Source organism: Vulpes lagopus, chromosome 9 (assembly GCF_018345385.1).
Source record: "Vulpes lagopus strain Blue_001 chromosome 9, ASM1834538v1, whole genome shotgun sequence".
Lineage (NCBI taxonomy): Eukaryota > Metazoa > Chordata > Mammalia > Carnivora > Canidae > Vulpes > Vulpes lagopus.
Window position 1 is genome coordinate 35,475,974 of NC_054832.1, and position 15,352 is coordinate 35,491,325.

Consider the following 15,352-nt stretch of genomic DNA (forward strand, 5'->3'; position numbering starts at 1 on the left):
TGGGATTCTGGGATCACACCCTGAGCTGAAGGCAGATGCTCAACCGCTGAGCCACCCAGGCGTCCCGGTACCCAGAAATTCTTATTCCTAAATGGTAACATGTGATACTGGCAAGGTTTGTCTTGTAAAGGCCTTCCATCTATTTTTATTTAAGTTTTTTTTTTTTTTTTTTTTAATCCTACTGAGACTTAAATATCTGGTCAGATAGATGAACTAGATTCCAAAACCTTGAAATGCCTTTATTCACAAGAATTCATATAAACTTAATATTGTTTGTACTGAGTTCAGACTTTTATTTCCTGATCATCTCTTCTCTCAAAGGACTTATGGGAAATATCCAGTTGAGATTAGAGGTGCTGCTACTTACTACAGAGCACTTATTGAAGAAGGGAGGGAGATCTGTCCCCTGGCTGCAGGTTAGTCCTCTGGGCAAAAAGCAGTAAACACTTTAGGGAAATCTTGAGATTTTGATACATGATGCTTCTACGTGTTTTTTGATCTGGATCTCTGCAGTTTTTTTTTTTTTATAAACTCTTTATTTGTTTTGTTCTTAAAGATTTTATTTATTTATTTTGAGAGAGACAAGGAGAGGGGCAAGAGAGGGAGAAGACCACACCCCACTGAGCAGGACCCTGAGATCATGACCTGAGCTGAAGGCAGATGCTTAACTACCTGAGACACCTAGGCACCCCTAAACTCTTAAATTTAGAGTACTTCTGGATTTACAGAGAAGTTATAAAATGTGTGGTGTAAGATTAAGTTTACCCTACTGTTAAAATCTTACTGTGGTGTTTATCACCACTAAGAAGCCAGCAGTGGTACGTTACCATTTATATTACCATTACTAATTTGTCTATTAATGTCTTTTTTTTTTTTTTTTTTTTCCTGTTACAAGATCCAGTCCAGATGCCACATTGCATTTAGTTGTCGTTTCTCCTTGGTCTCTTGTGGTCTGTGGTGGGTTCTTAGTCTTCTTGTTTTTCATGACCTTGACAGTTTTGAGGTATGTTGTATGATGTCCCCTAGTTTCATTTGGTTGGTTTTTTTCTCATGGTTCTCATGGTTGGTTGGTTTTTTCTCATTAGGGCCCCAAGTTTTAGTGAAGAAGACCACAGGTGATATGCCCTTCTCATTGCATCCCGGGAATAAATGATTCCCCACAAGATATCACAGGTGGTGTTAGCCTTCATCACTTGATTAAGGTACTGTCTGCTAGGTTTCTCCACTGGAAAGTTACAATTTTTTTCCTTTCCCATATGCTGGTTTTTCAAAGTCCAGCCCTTAACTTAAGGTGAGTGGGGATTTAGCTCCACCTCCTGGAAGGGAGAGAGTACCTATGTGTATTATTTGGAACTCTTCTATATGGAAGATTTGTTCTTCCCGATGTTTATACATATGAACACTTAATTCAGTATTATTTATTCTTCAAATTATTTCAACTTTGGCCATTGGGAACTCTTTCAGATTGGCTCCTGTATCTCTTTACTATACCCCTTCCTTTTCTTGAGCATTTCCTTACTTGTAGTACTACAAAAAGTTCCATGTTCATCTTGTATTTTTTCTGCCCAGTCCTCAAATGAGCCATTTCTCCAGAGTCCTAATTTCTTTTATTGGAGAATGGTGTTTAAAAACCAAGATCTGGCCATTGGGTATGAGGTTTGATTTTTGTGTGTGTGTGTAAGAGATATTGACCTTTTTTTCTACCTTTATGGGATGAGCTCCCCGCACATTATTAGTGAAGCACTGTTTTTTTTTTTTTTTTGGCCATTTAAAAAAAATTTTAATTTTGTTTTCTTTTTTTGAAGCATTCTCTTTTAAGTCACCAGGATATTGAGAATAATACACATGAAGTTGCTTTATGAGCTATAAAGCATTATGTAGAAGTAACTCATTATTTTGAAAGAAATACAGTAAAGGTCCCTTTAGATATTAAAATGCATTTTAGGAAATAACATATATTTACTCAATTTGGGGTTGTATGTTTGGTGTGTTTTATAAACAATAAGGTCTATAGGGTTATGTAGAAGGGAGATGACTTGTGGGTTGGACAGGTTGATTTGTGCCTGGAAGGTGGGGAGTCAGCTGGTGAAGAGTAGGAGTGAATAGGAGAATCCAAGTGAGGGTGGCTGAGTGAGCAAAAGCTCAATTAAGTACATAAAGTTTCTTTGAGAGAAAGTGAGTAGGCCAGCCAGAACATAAGGCTTGTGAATGAGAGCCTTTGAGCGCATGGATGACAGTGGGGAGCAATTATTAGAATGGGAGATTGCATGCACAACTGCAATAAATAATTCAAATTACTGCCAACACTATAGGAACACTTGCAGGGTTTGGGGACAGGAGAGTGACACGATGGTAGGGGGATTAATATTTACTAGTGATATATTCTGTTGGTACTTTTTTGATAGAGATCTTTTTACAATCTTTTATACTTGTTTTTTTTAACAGTATACTATCCATAGTTTAACTTTTGATTTACTCAAGGTCATTTTTAATGCAGATTTACAGGCAAGAATTTTGCTCTGAAGTATTGCAATGATACCACTGTGATACATTATAAAAATATTAATATTTTCATTACACATAGTAATTTGAAGAATGTAGTAAAGTTGGATTTTGTGTAGTCACTTTTTACACATTGATGTTTTCCATTTTACTTAACAAGTGGGTTCTTTTCATGTTACAAACATTGTGTAAGCCATTTTTCTGGCTGTTTAATGATCCTTCCAATGATCCATCCAGTAGATTTGCTGTATAGTTGGGGTTTTTTTTTATGTTAAGTTTTTATTATGTTAATTCAAGTTACAGTAACAAAATCTTTCATGTTTCTAGATCTTATTTCTGGTCTGCATTTTGTTTCATATTTCTGTATATGCACTTTCATAGTAACAAAATAGACCGTATTTAACCCTTGTTTTGAGTAGCCAGGAATATCTCTAACAGGAACACAGTTTCTTAACTAGGGTAGGAGGTTGTACAACATTTGAGGCCATAGGTGAATAACTAGTTGAAGGATGTAGTTGAATGGCAGCATTGAGGTTCAGATTCGGCTCTGCTTTTTCCCAGCTAAGTGAATGTGGACAGGTTACTTCAGCCTTCTGAGCCCTACAGTATCTTCTGTCACATTATGAAACACAGACACTAATCCTTCCTCAAAGGATTGTTCTGATTTCAGGAGAAAATGACATAATGATACAAGTACTTGTGTAGTTAGTTGGTGCTCCAGAATTTAGCTCTCTTCCCACTCTTCCTCTTCCTCATCCTCCTACTGAACTTAGTACATAATGTGTCTCTTATTTATTTATTTTTTTATTTTTTGGTTTCTGCCTGTGTGTTTTATTACTGAAAGAGCTTTCTTTTCTCTGTCTGACCCAGTCTCTTCCTGTGGAAATGCTACCCATTCTTCAGGGCTCAACTCAAATGCTGATTTTTTTTTTTTCTGGAAACATTTCTAGGTTTCTGAAAAGCAGTAAAGAAAAATAATGCGTTTATTTTCAGTTAAGCAGCAAGAATAAGGAATGGGTATTGGATAGCACTACCTCAGCAATGTCTATTTGCTGTGTATTTAGTGAAAGCCTCATTATAAAAATGCAACAAACCTAATATGATGGAGTTCTGAAGAGGGACTTGATTTCATTGGGTCTTCACTTGGCCTTGGTTTAATCACAACTCAGAAGGCTATAGGAATTTGCAGAATTTGATATTGTTAAGCCCGAAGCGCTGACATTCTAGGAAAGTAATACAGATGAGAAGCTATTCCAAAAGATAGAGATAGGTAATTTGTGTCTTGATTTTCATAAAAAAGAGGATATTAAAGAAAGGACAGGGCAGCCCCGGTGGCTCAGCAGTTTAGCGCCACCTTCAGTCCAGGGCCTGATCTTGGAGACCCGGGATCAAGTCCCCACGTCAGGCTCCCTGCATGGAGCCTGCTTCTCCCTCTGTCTGTGTCTCTGCCTCCCCGCCCTCCCTACCCCCGTCTCTCATGAATAAATAAATAAATTTTTTTTTTTTAAAAAGAACAGAATTGTATATTTGCTCTTAGTCTCTAGGTAAATGTATGCATTAGCTTTTAATTGTGAATTCCCTTTCCTCAACTGGCCTGACTACATGTGTAGTTTACTAGTCTCTTCCCCCAACCATGTTTGTTTTCCCTGCAATAAGAAATTCTCCGGAAGCATAGTTCAAGCCATATCCCCACCTCTGACGCTGTCGGTTCCCATCAAATGAACACACTCCTGGGCTGAGACTGGCAGGTCCTCCACAGTCTGGCCCCAGAGCGTGTGCTTGCAAGCCAGTTCCTTCTGCTGCCCTTGCTGAGCCCGTGTTGTTCCTTGAGTAATTCTCACTACTCTTTTCTTGTCTCCACACAATTTTTCTGCCTTTTAACTAAGGTGCCCTCTTTTTCTCTCTTCCACTCTTTAGAGGCCTATATCTAACTCTTCCTGATGCTCTCCAGTCTCCTAGGATCCTCTTTCTGGCTCTCAGGCACTAGGAAGAGTCTTTTATCTTTCTGACATTATGTATGCTGTTCTTATTTAGGATCCATAGGTACCAGGAATTGTCTTATTTTTGTGCCTACTTGAATGCTTATGATGGAGCATGCAACTATTCATTATCTTTAAATGGAGTATTTCCTAAATTGCAAGAAATCATTCTTGTTGCTTTTGTGGATTACTTTTAAAAACTTTTGGATTTCTTTTTTTAACTAAAGTCATACCCAGTGCTTGTTATAGGCAGTGCCATATATGTAGGATACTTTATAGTTTTCAAAGTAGTTTTTCTTTTTTGAAATGCATATAAAACATGAAGTCAAGGGACAGCTTGATAATACATCTTAATTTCAGCAAGGCAGGGCAGCCCTGGTGGCTCAGCGGTTTAGTGCCGCCTTCAGCCCAGGGTGTGATCCTGGAGACCTGGGATCGAGTCCCATGTCAGGCATGGAGTCTGCTTCTCTCTCTCTCTCTCTCTCTCTCTAGTAAATAAATAAAAAAATATTTTAAAAAATTTTTCAGCAAGGCAAAGCAACATATTGTAATAGTAAGTGGACTTAATCTAATTTTGAACTTTTGTACCAATATGATTAATAGATGTAAATTATATTTAGAATGTAAATCCAATTAGGATTAATAAAAATTGCATTGTACAAATCCAAAATGTGGACAGGAATCTGTCCTTGAATCTTTTTTATATGAGAGCCAATGTGTTAGTTTGTTATAGACTTGTTATGAATGTAGTATTATTTCTCTGCTTTAAAAGGTAGGGAATGCTGGAGCACCTGGGTAGTACAGTCAGTTAAGCATCCAACTCTTGATCTTGGCTCAGGTCTCTCTTTTTTTTTTTTTTTTTTTTCTTTTTGAGACTTTATTCAGAGAGAGGCAGAGACACAGACAGAAGGAGAACAGGCTATGTGGGACTCGATTCTAGGACCTCGGGATGAGGACCTGAGGCAAAGGCAGATGCTCAACCGCTGAGCCACCCAGGTGCCCCTCAGCCCAGGTCTTGATTTCATGGTCATTGAGTTGGAAGCCCCAGTTGGGCTCCATGCTGGGTGTGGAACCTACTTAAAAAAATGGGGGGGGGGGGAATGCAACCTTAGTTTAGGAGAACACACGTACACAAAGTCTTCTTTATTCATTGATAGCCAGTTTTCATGTAAAATTGGTGTTTGATTCTCCGTGTCTTTGGTTTTGTTGTTTTTAAGTGAAATAGTACCTGGCTAGATTCCATTCAGCAGGGAAAGAGGTCTAGGATGGTGAGTAGATTTTACACTATGGTTCCAAAGGAGGCACTTGGAGAGTTGCTATTTGTCCCAGGAGGCAGATCTGGAAGATTATGGAAGAAAAATGATTACAACGCCAGGAGCAGAATGACTTTCTTATGGAGTAAGCTTCTCTTCCCGTAAGTTCTTAGCAAGGCAGTTGTCTGGTCATGCCTGGACAATGCGGCAGGATCTTCTAGAATGTGGAGGGAGATGAAGTAGATGAGTTCCAAGATCTCTTCTCATCCAGTAATCCTGTGATATCAAGTAATTCACAGTGCGGGAGGTATGTAGATAGTCCTATACTTTGAGTTTTGTCAAGAGAGAAATAGAAAAAGTAGTGGGAAGAACTACTTTTATATTGAATTCCTTTAACATAAAAATTATTTGATCTTTATTTGTCCTCAACTTTCTCAGAATTTTTAAAATTTTACATGGGGATAATAGGATAGGTGTCAGGATATCTTTATCACATTTGAACTTGAGATGTACATCCAACTATAGGGTCTGTTTGTGTCAGTATTTTAATAGGCTCCTTAATAGGCTTCTTTTTTATCACCCGGTGAATTGTATGTAATAATACATAGTTTAAGTCAGGACAATTCTTGTCAGTGGACTCCACGCTTAAATTATAAAATTACACAAGTAAAAAAGTTCTTGACTATACACTAATGTATTTGTAAATGATATGCATGTGTGTTTATTATAATTATAAGCCACCAAAAATAGACCTCAAATTAGGATGAGATGAAAAAACATTCTAATGTTTTCTTTCTACATTCAAACAAATCATTGTTTATCAGCCCCTGGCACAAACACACACCTCACTTTGGAAACCATTGTTTTTTGGCATAGAACTTAGGACCTTGGTTTTCCCATTTATTTTTAAGCTGAAAAGCCTCTAGCAACTTAGGAATGCATAGATTTATAAATCAGTAAAGGTAAGTGAATTGTATCTAGGGCCCACACTGCATATAAAACATGCGAAGCCTGTAAAAAGTATAAGATACAGTCTCCCCTTGAAAAAAGTAGATTGGTAAAGGGCAGTAGCAACATTTTTTGGGTAGTTACCCCATTTAGTTTGGAATGTGATGCTGGGACTTAAGACTGAAAAGAGATTTTCCTTAATGTGCAATGTGCATAATGGTGATTATTTCTTTCTTTTTCTTTTTCTTTTTCTTTTTCTTTTTCTTTTTCTTTTTCTTTTTCTTTTTCTTTTTTTTTTTTTTTTTTTTTTTTGGTGATTATTTCTGAGTCAATATATAAACAAGAAAAAGTTGCAAAAGAACTTTGGAAATCCCTCACATTCAGAAATGGGTAGAGAAGGAACTAGGAAAAATACTTAAAGGGCAGTTGACAGGGATATGGAGAATAACAGGACAATATGGGCTCCCGGAACCTATGAGGAGAGTTTGCACAAAGGCTCGGTAGCCATGGGTGTGTACTACCATTCATTCACTGAATGCCTGCTTTGTGCCAGTGTGTGGCTTAGACACACTGAATTGCAGTGGTCATCATCCCAAATGGCTGCTTTGAGGTCAAGGGAATGTGGTTTCAGGAAAATAGGAGGTTGGAAACTAAGTATCAAGGTAGGAGCAGATGTAGACCACTGACTTGAGAAGCCAAAGTAGTACCAGATGGCAAATGTCCAGGCCTAAATCAAGACTTGTTCAGAGAGGCCCAGAGCCCTGATGGCCAGAGAAACCTGTTTGTAATTTGGCACAAGTGCTCAAGTTCAAAATGTACTGTGAGGTTGTCCATCTTTTAGGTGCAACTAGCTTAATTTGTATTTAAAATGTTGAGCTAAAATATTTAGAAACAAATATGTCCTATTTAAACATAGCATCTTAACCTATGTTTTCAGTGTTTTATTTCTTGGAGACATTAAATTTACTAACCTAGCACAAAAATAGAACATACCAACTTACTCATTTACTGTTGGTTGAATAGGTATATACTGACATGATATCCTTTCAGTTGTTTAAACTCTGAGATTTGGGGATCCCTGGGTGGCTCAGCAGTTTAGTGCCTGCCTTTGGCCCAGGGCACAATCCCGGGGTCCTGGGATCGAGTACCGCATTGGGCTCCCAGCATGGTGCCTGCTTCTCCCTCTGCCTGTGTCTCTGCCTCTCTCTCTCTTTCTCTATCATGAATAAATAAATCTTTAAAAAAAAAAAATAAACTCTGAGATTTATTTTAAGTCTTTTAAATCAAATGTAATAGTGGTTATTTTCTCAAAAAAATTCCTAGAAGTACAATTTCTTAGTTAAAGGAAATGCAGAAGTTTTCACACTGGCTGTCCTTTGATGCAGGTCATGAGGCCATGTGTCCCAACATGTTTTGCATGCAGAAATAGTGGAAGAGCCATTCTTAGCAACACTGCAAGGATGATTTAAAATATATATACATATATATATATATATATATATATATATATATATATATATATATATTAAAGCATTTCTGTAAAGTCTGAAGCCCTTTGGGGTGTGGTGCAGTATGATTTTCCAAGGTGGTGTGCGATGTGCTAGTGTGTGGGTTCTAGCAATAAGAAGCAAGTTATTAGACTCTTTTAGGAATTAGAATGGATTCAGGGTTGTCCCCTACAAGAATACCACTTAGTAGTGGCTCAGTGTGCTTTGTCCGGAGGGAGAGAAAGAGCTCAAATTACAGGCAGCAGGTGGAGAATCCCATGCATGACCCTAAATACACCTGTGTATCGTAGATGTGAATGTGAAGCGGCATGTGTATCACAGTGGGAGGAAGACAGTGTAAAGTCTCTGATGCAGAGGAGATAACATAGGCCTCTCTGCCAGGTAAAGTTAGATTTGGATTTATCCCTGCTACTTAGAATCCAGGTGACTGAGTAGTAAACTCACCACACGTCTCTGAATCTCATTGTTCTTATCTCTAAAATGAGGATAACCACCAACTTTTATTTCTAACAACTTTAACATGGTAGAAATGAAAACCCTAAAATATGACTCTTGGCCATTTAAAAGGTAGTATTCCCTGGAAAAGGAGGTTGTGCAAATCCATTGCTGGACCAAGGCATCCTGTCCAGATAGGTGTACATGTTCTAAATATTTGATGATGTTTTGTATTTTGAATGAGTAGCAATGGGAAATACCTTTCTTCATTCTCAAATGCTTTGGAGCTTTTCTTCATTTATTTTGTTCTTTACCAGTCTTGTTAGGAGTAGTTTAAAAATACTACATGCTTCATGGTAAATAATTCAAGCAATGCAGACATACAAGATATAAAATAAGTAAAAGCCCCTGACTTTCCCATGCATACTATGAAACATTTTCCTTTTGTTTTGGTTTTGACTGGTTTGTTGACTGATGGACTTACTAGATTGGGTTTAGGTTTCCACATTCAAAATGCCACTATTTTTGAATGGTTTGTTTGCATAGTCTAAAGGGCAAAATTTCTTTGACCAGTGATCAACCTACTGACAGTCAACAGGGCCTCTGTGATTTAAAACACCTTATAAGTTCTAGCGACAAAACTCATCAATTTAATATAAAACCCAATTTTAATTGGCTTCTGTAGTGAAAGGCTCTAATTAAAGAGCCTGCCACTTCAAGGAAATGCCACAGCCTGCTGGCACACACTCCCTGTGTGAGGGAGGCCTGCGGCTTGCTGTCACAGCTGAACTCCAGATCCACCTCCATAAAGAATGTTTGATTGCATGAGCAAAGAACTTGAGGTTTACTAGTGTTTTCTTGTTTTGTTTTTAAAAGTCTAACTATAGGCCCACAAGAGTAAATCTACCTGTTGTGGGATTATTGTGACTACCACTAGATCCATGGAGAAAAATAAATTACAAGGAAATATTTGAGTTTCAAAGAAAATGGTTTTAATGCACAAAGACAATGAAGTGATTCTTAACATCAAAATATGGAGGTTTGCCTCTCATATTCTAAGCTGGTTCTTCATTAAAATAATTTTATCTAAAGTAAAATAAAAAGTTCAGTGTTAAACATTTTCAATTAAAAGGGTTGAAATTAGTGCCCAGTGAACCTGTATCCAGAGCTGATTACTAGCTGTACCAGCCTGTGTGGCACTGCAGGTTACCATACTGAAATACTTCTACCCAGTAGGGAATAACCTGTTGATTATCCCAAATGGTGCCTACTCCTCAGCCACCCTGCCCCTCTGCTTCCCATAACCTCCTCACAATCCAGCGACAAAAGAGATAATAGACTTGGGGCTTGTTGGACCCTGCACCAGCACTCCAACCCACGATCCAGTCTGATTAGCCCGTGCCCTACTAGCTGTTGATACCATCTTTTGAATGTTCATCCCTATGTCAACAAGAACTGAATGGCACAGCAGTGATTAATCCAAAATCAGCATTTGGCCATTTTTCCCTTAATACTCAACACAGCAATGTGATGTATGATTTAAATGGTCAGACGCAGAACTGGGAATGCCAAACCTTAGGAAAAAAGCACATGCTTGTTTAACTCCCTTCACTCTTCTGTATTATCCTACATTCCTTTTCTCTTTCTCATATACTTTTCTTTCATTGCAGCCTGAGAGGACACTACCCCATTTTGTTTTGTCCATTTATCCTCGGATCTTGACGTGGGTACCTTGAGTCATTTAGTGTTAGCATCAGCAGGATGCTGTCAATGATGGGATCACTGTCAGTGTTGATATTACCCAGCTGTTTTAACACTGAGATCCATTTATTTTTCTTCTAAGAAAAGGCAGAATGTAATTCTGCTCTGTGATTTACTGCCTTTTTTTTTTTTTTTTACTGCTTCTATCAGATGTTTTATTGACTTTTCATTAGTCTCCCAAAGATCTAACAATCTATTAAGTTTTCTTTGTTTTGAAGGGAATGGCCGTTTCTTGTCATTGGGATGAGGCAGTGTAGTGCAAGAATCTAGGACATGGGCTGTGAACTCATCTGTGTTTGAGTTTCAGCCCTGACTTTAGGCGAGTCACCTAACCAGGCCAAAACTATTTTGTCTTTGGTAAAGTAGGGATGATAATAAGAGTTAATTAACTCTTAAATATGATATAAGCATTAAGTGCTTAGAGCAGAGTATTCAATAAATGTCAACCACACACAATAAGCAATCTATTTTCTGACACTGGCAGATAAGCTGCTTGAATATTTGCTATCTGAATTGTTGAAAAGTGCCATGTGATTTTGGGAAAGTTACTTGATTATTCTGAGTTTCAGAAAATGTGAAAGCAACTACAGGACAATTTGCTTAATGACTGCACACGTTTATGAGATACAGAAGGGACAAAGTAGACAGCTGGTGTTCATGTGGCTTACACAGAAGTAGAACTAAATACTGTGTTTTAGCCAGACAAGGTGAAGAAGTGCCACGTATACAAGTTATAAAATCAAATGTGGTTCTCCCTCTCAAGAGAGTAGATTTTATTCTCTCTGAAATTAGTGAAGCATTCTAGTCACCAGTAGCTACAAAGATAATGTTAGTAATTCAAACAAGGGGCTGTAGTTGATGACTTTGTTAACCGAGGGATTCATAGATACTCGGGGGTGAACATACAGCTGCCTCTTGGGAGCACCGACCCGAGCGGTGGCAGAAAGGGCCGTGTCCGCCAGTGGCTACCTATTCTGCTAGCTCCTGTGGGAACAGCCCTGTTAAATGAAATCTAGAATGTATCTGTGGTGACCTGGAGCCCTGGACGATAAACCAGAAGTTCTCGGGCTCAGGACTTTCATGTCTCCTAGTTGAAGGTTGTGCTTGGAAGAGGGATGGGAAGTGAGCAGATGGTTTTATACACAGTATCAGATAAGAATTTGTTTTTCTGGACCACGGTTTATAGTATCAATATTTCAAGGTTCTGAAAGGGCCCATGGGAAACTGACACCCAAACTGGATTGGAAGCGTGACAGATTAGGGGACATGCCTGTGAAGGAGAAAGGGAGAAGGTGGGAATAGGCCTGGCCAGCCTCCAGAGCACCGTGCAGTTCTGGTGGCTGTGAAGGGAGGAAGGCCAAGCACCGAGGTGCTGGGAAGAAGCGGCAGGCTACAGCCCAGTTGGGAGAAAGCTGCCCGGCCCATGGGTGTCATCCGGCAGGGGAACCCTGCGCAGGACCCAGCTAGGCCAGCACTCTGCTCTGGCTGCTCTGGCCATGGGAGGCCATGCTCCTTCTCAGCAGAAGGACCACTGGGTCCAAGGGGGCCACAGCCAGGGCTGTGAGCCAGGTTCCCACAGCCTAGGACATGGGAGTGGCAAACCCTGATGGGGGCTACAGATCCTAAACTGCACACCTTCTTGGGAAGCTGTGGCATTCGAAGGTAGGTCCTTAGGAATCTGTAAGCCAAAAGACCCACCTCTAGATCATCATTTGATACCGGTTACCTTTGTTAGGCACTGGGGGTACAACCCCAAGCAGGGTTGATAGAAGGATCCTTGCATTCATGTGGTTTGTAGTCTGCTGGGCAGACAGGTAGGGCACTGTGAAAGTACCATAGGTGTGTCCTGTCTGGAAAGGAGGGTGGTCATCAGATTCCTCTCCAGAGGCCAGGTGGCCTGGGCCTTTCTGGGGAAACAGCCAGTACAGAGGCCCCAAGGCAGAATGGAAAGGGTCTGTATGCTACAGTGCAGAGAACATTAGAGATGAGGTGGCACGGGATGAGGTTTGAAGGTGATCAGGAGCCAGATAAGGCAAGGTTTTGCCAGCTATGGTGATGCTTTTGGACTTGCTTTCAAGTGCCATGGGAAGAATTGAAGATGTTGTGAGCAAGGGAGGGATGTGACCCAATTTTACATTTTATTTTGTCAGGAGCACTCTCCCTGACGTGCAAAGGATCCTTTAGAAGGTGGTGAGTGTGGTGATGGGAGACAGATCAATTCTACCATCAATTCTAGGGAATGGCAGTGGAGACTTGGACCTGGGTGGTGGCAGTAGACAAGTGGACTGAGTTACAAGCTATTTTAGAGGTTAAACTAACTGGCCTTGCTGGTGGCTTCTTTGTGGATGAGAGAAAAGGAGGAATCAAAGTTCACTGTCAGGTTTCTGGCTTAGTTGGCTAGGTCGTTGGTGATGCCGTAAGCTGATCTAATAGGGAAGCAGGTGAGGGAAGATTTTGAGGAAGAATATACCAGGAAGTTAAGACCTCACCTCTAGACAGGTTTGGGATGCCCATCAGCCAAGTGGCAATGTCAAGTACATTGTACTCAAAGCACATGGGTCCAGGTGCATATATGATTCTTGGGGAGAGGTGAGGCTGGAGTTATATATTAGAGTTGTCAACATGCAAAAGGTATTTATTTATTTATTTATTTATTTATTTTAATTTTTATTTTATTTTATGATAGTCATAGAGAGAGAGAGAGAGGCAGAGACACAGGCGGAGGGAGAAGCAGGCTCCATGCACCGGGAGCCTGATGTGGGATTCGATCCCGGGTCTCCAGGATCGCGCCCTGGGCCAAAGGCAGGCGCCAAACCGCTGCACCACCCAGGGATCCCGCAAAAGGTATTTAAAACTATAGGACTGAATGAGATCACTTAGAAAAGAGAGGAGCCCTGAGGAGTCCAACATTCACATTAAGTAGAGGAAAAGGAGTCAGGAAAGGAGAGAAGGGAGTCAAGTCAAGGGAGAAGGGAGTCAAAGCAGCTCTGAGAGGAGGGTACTTCAGGGAGGGAGCACTCACCAGTAAGTGTTTCAGAGAGGAGGCCTGGTAAGAGGAAACTACCAAAGCCTTGCTGGTAAGATCACATTGGTGAACTTAAGAAGATCACTTTCAAGTGAGTAGTGATGATGCAAGCCAAAAATGGACTAAAGAAGAAATGGGAGACAGGAAGGTAGAAACAGCAGGGGTATAGCCCCCATTTCAAGAGTTCTTTTGTGAAGGGAACTGAGAGATGGGATAATCACTGGAGGAGGAGTCCAGTGGAGTCCCAGGGAATCTTAAATATTTGGGGGGTTTTTGTTATTTTTTAATGGAACAAGTTAGGGACTCCTGGCTGGCTCGGTCAGCAGAGCATGTGACTCTTGATCTCAGGGTTATAAGTTCAAGCCCTATTGGTTGTAGAGATTACTTAAAAATGAAGTCTTTTAAAAAAAAAGATTTTATTTATTTATTTGAGAGAGAGAGATAGTGAGAAAGCATGAGCAGGGGTGAGGGAGAGGGAGAAGCAGGCTCTCCACTAAGCAGGGAGCCCAACATAGGACTTCATCCCAGGACGCTGGGATCATGACCTGAGCCAAAGGCAGACACTTAACTGACTGAGCCACCCAGGTGCCCCTTAAAAATGAAATCTTAAAATAAAATAAAATAATATGGAACAAAGTGTTAAAAAACATTAGGACTAATAGTCTGCATCCCACTTTGCTGAGATCAGATTCTCAAACAAAAAGGAAGAACAGAACGTGTCCCTAGCACTGGGTAGAGATGTCCAGGCCCACACGGACTCTCATGCCAGCTCAGGATGGTTGGGGCAACTGTGAGCAGCAGGTGAGAGTCCTTGGAGGTGGTCCTGAGTGGCGTCAGATGGCTCCGACCTAGGTCTGAGGTGATGAAGCTCCTCTGAAAGGTGCTGAGTGAGAACTTCAGCAGTGCCAGCCTCTGAGGACTTCAATAAAGATCTGTAACAGAAAGAGGGAGAAGCATTCTCCTTCCTCAGCAAATGACAGCAGCAGCCAGAGGAGGGGCCAGGTCAGCACGCAGGCCTTGGGGGCATTAAGAAGGGCACTAAAAAAGTAACAAGGTCTTCTGATACCTGGCCGCACACACACTGCCAGCCGAGGCTTCCTGGCTGTGGAGCAGAAAGTACAGCACAAGAGGTCATGAGCCCAAAATCATCTCTTGTCATTTCTTTCATGAGGGTTTCTCAAACTCTTCATTATCTCTAGCAAGCAGATGACCTGCATAACAACAAAGAAGTCTACACTGAAATTTGAGAGAGTGAGAAAATGAATGGCTCGAGTGAAACTGTAAACCTTAGTATTTATAAGAAAATATGTGTGACACAGACATAGAGCAATTGGAGAATCCTCTAATTTTCATGGAAAAATGAGGCAAAGGTAAGGAATAATACATTGGATTTCAAGTTAGGTGGTTGTATTAGGCAAAGGGAATTTGAGATGTTAGCACCTGGAATTTCCCAGGGTCGGGAGAACCAGGGCTAAGGACTGCCCTAATATGGGTGGCAGGGGGATGTATGTCCAAGAATTAGAAGTGATGTAAGTGATCAGAAGTGATTTCACTGTAGGTAGAGGTTGTGGTCCCTAAAACTTAGGGACCGGAGGCTACCACCAGCATCTGTAGGCCGTGGCTTCCTAATCCTGATTCCAGAAAGAGGCAAGATATGGTTGAAATAAAAGTGTGTTCAGTTCTCTGAGCCTTTATTAGAATGCTCTGCTAAAAGAGTGAGTGCATTTGGTAAACTTCTGATGTGTTGATAATTTCACTTCTGAGATGATGAATGAAAAATGACAGTAGACTATTTAGGTATACTTCTCTCTCCTAGAAGGAAAAATGTATCCTTACAGAGTTCACAGTTCCATGTTGAAAAGGTATTAAGACTAACAGTGGGCAAGTGGTGTGAAAACAGAGAAAAAGCTGTGCCCAGATGCTAGCAGGGAGAGCCTGGGT

General features: G+C 40.5%; 1 protein-coding gene across 3 annotated transcripts in view; it reads left to right on the forward strand.

Moving 5' to 3' along the window:
* ZNF706 (zinc finger protein 706) overlaps positions 1-15,352 on the forward strand; it is a 36,863-nt gene that overhangs the window by 11,736 nt on the left and 9,775 nt on the right. The window contains exon 5 of one of the 3 annotated variants that reach the window (XR_005989929.1): positions 8,582-8,592. The exons of the other annotated variants lie outside the window; for them this stretch is intronic. The gene's annotated coding sequence lies outside the window, so the exon portion shown is untranslated. Of the gene's footprint in view, positions 1-8,581; positions 8,593-15,352 lie in introns of those variants that run through there. 3 annotated transcript variants of the gene reach the window in all.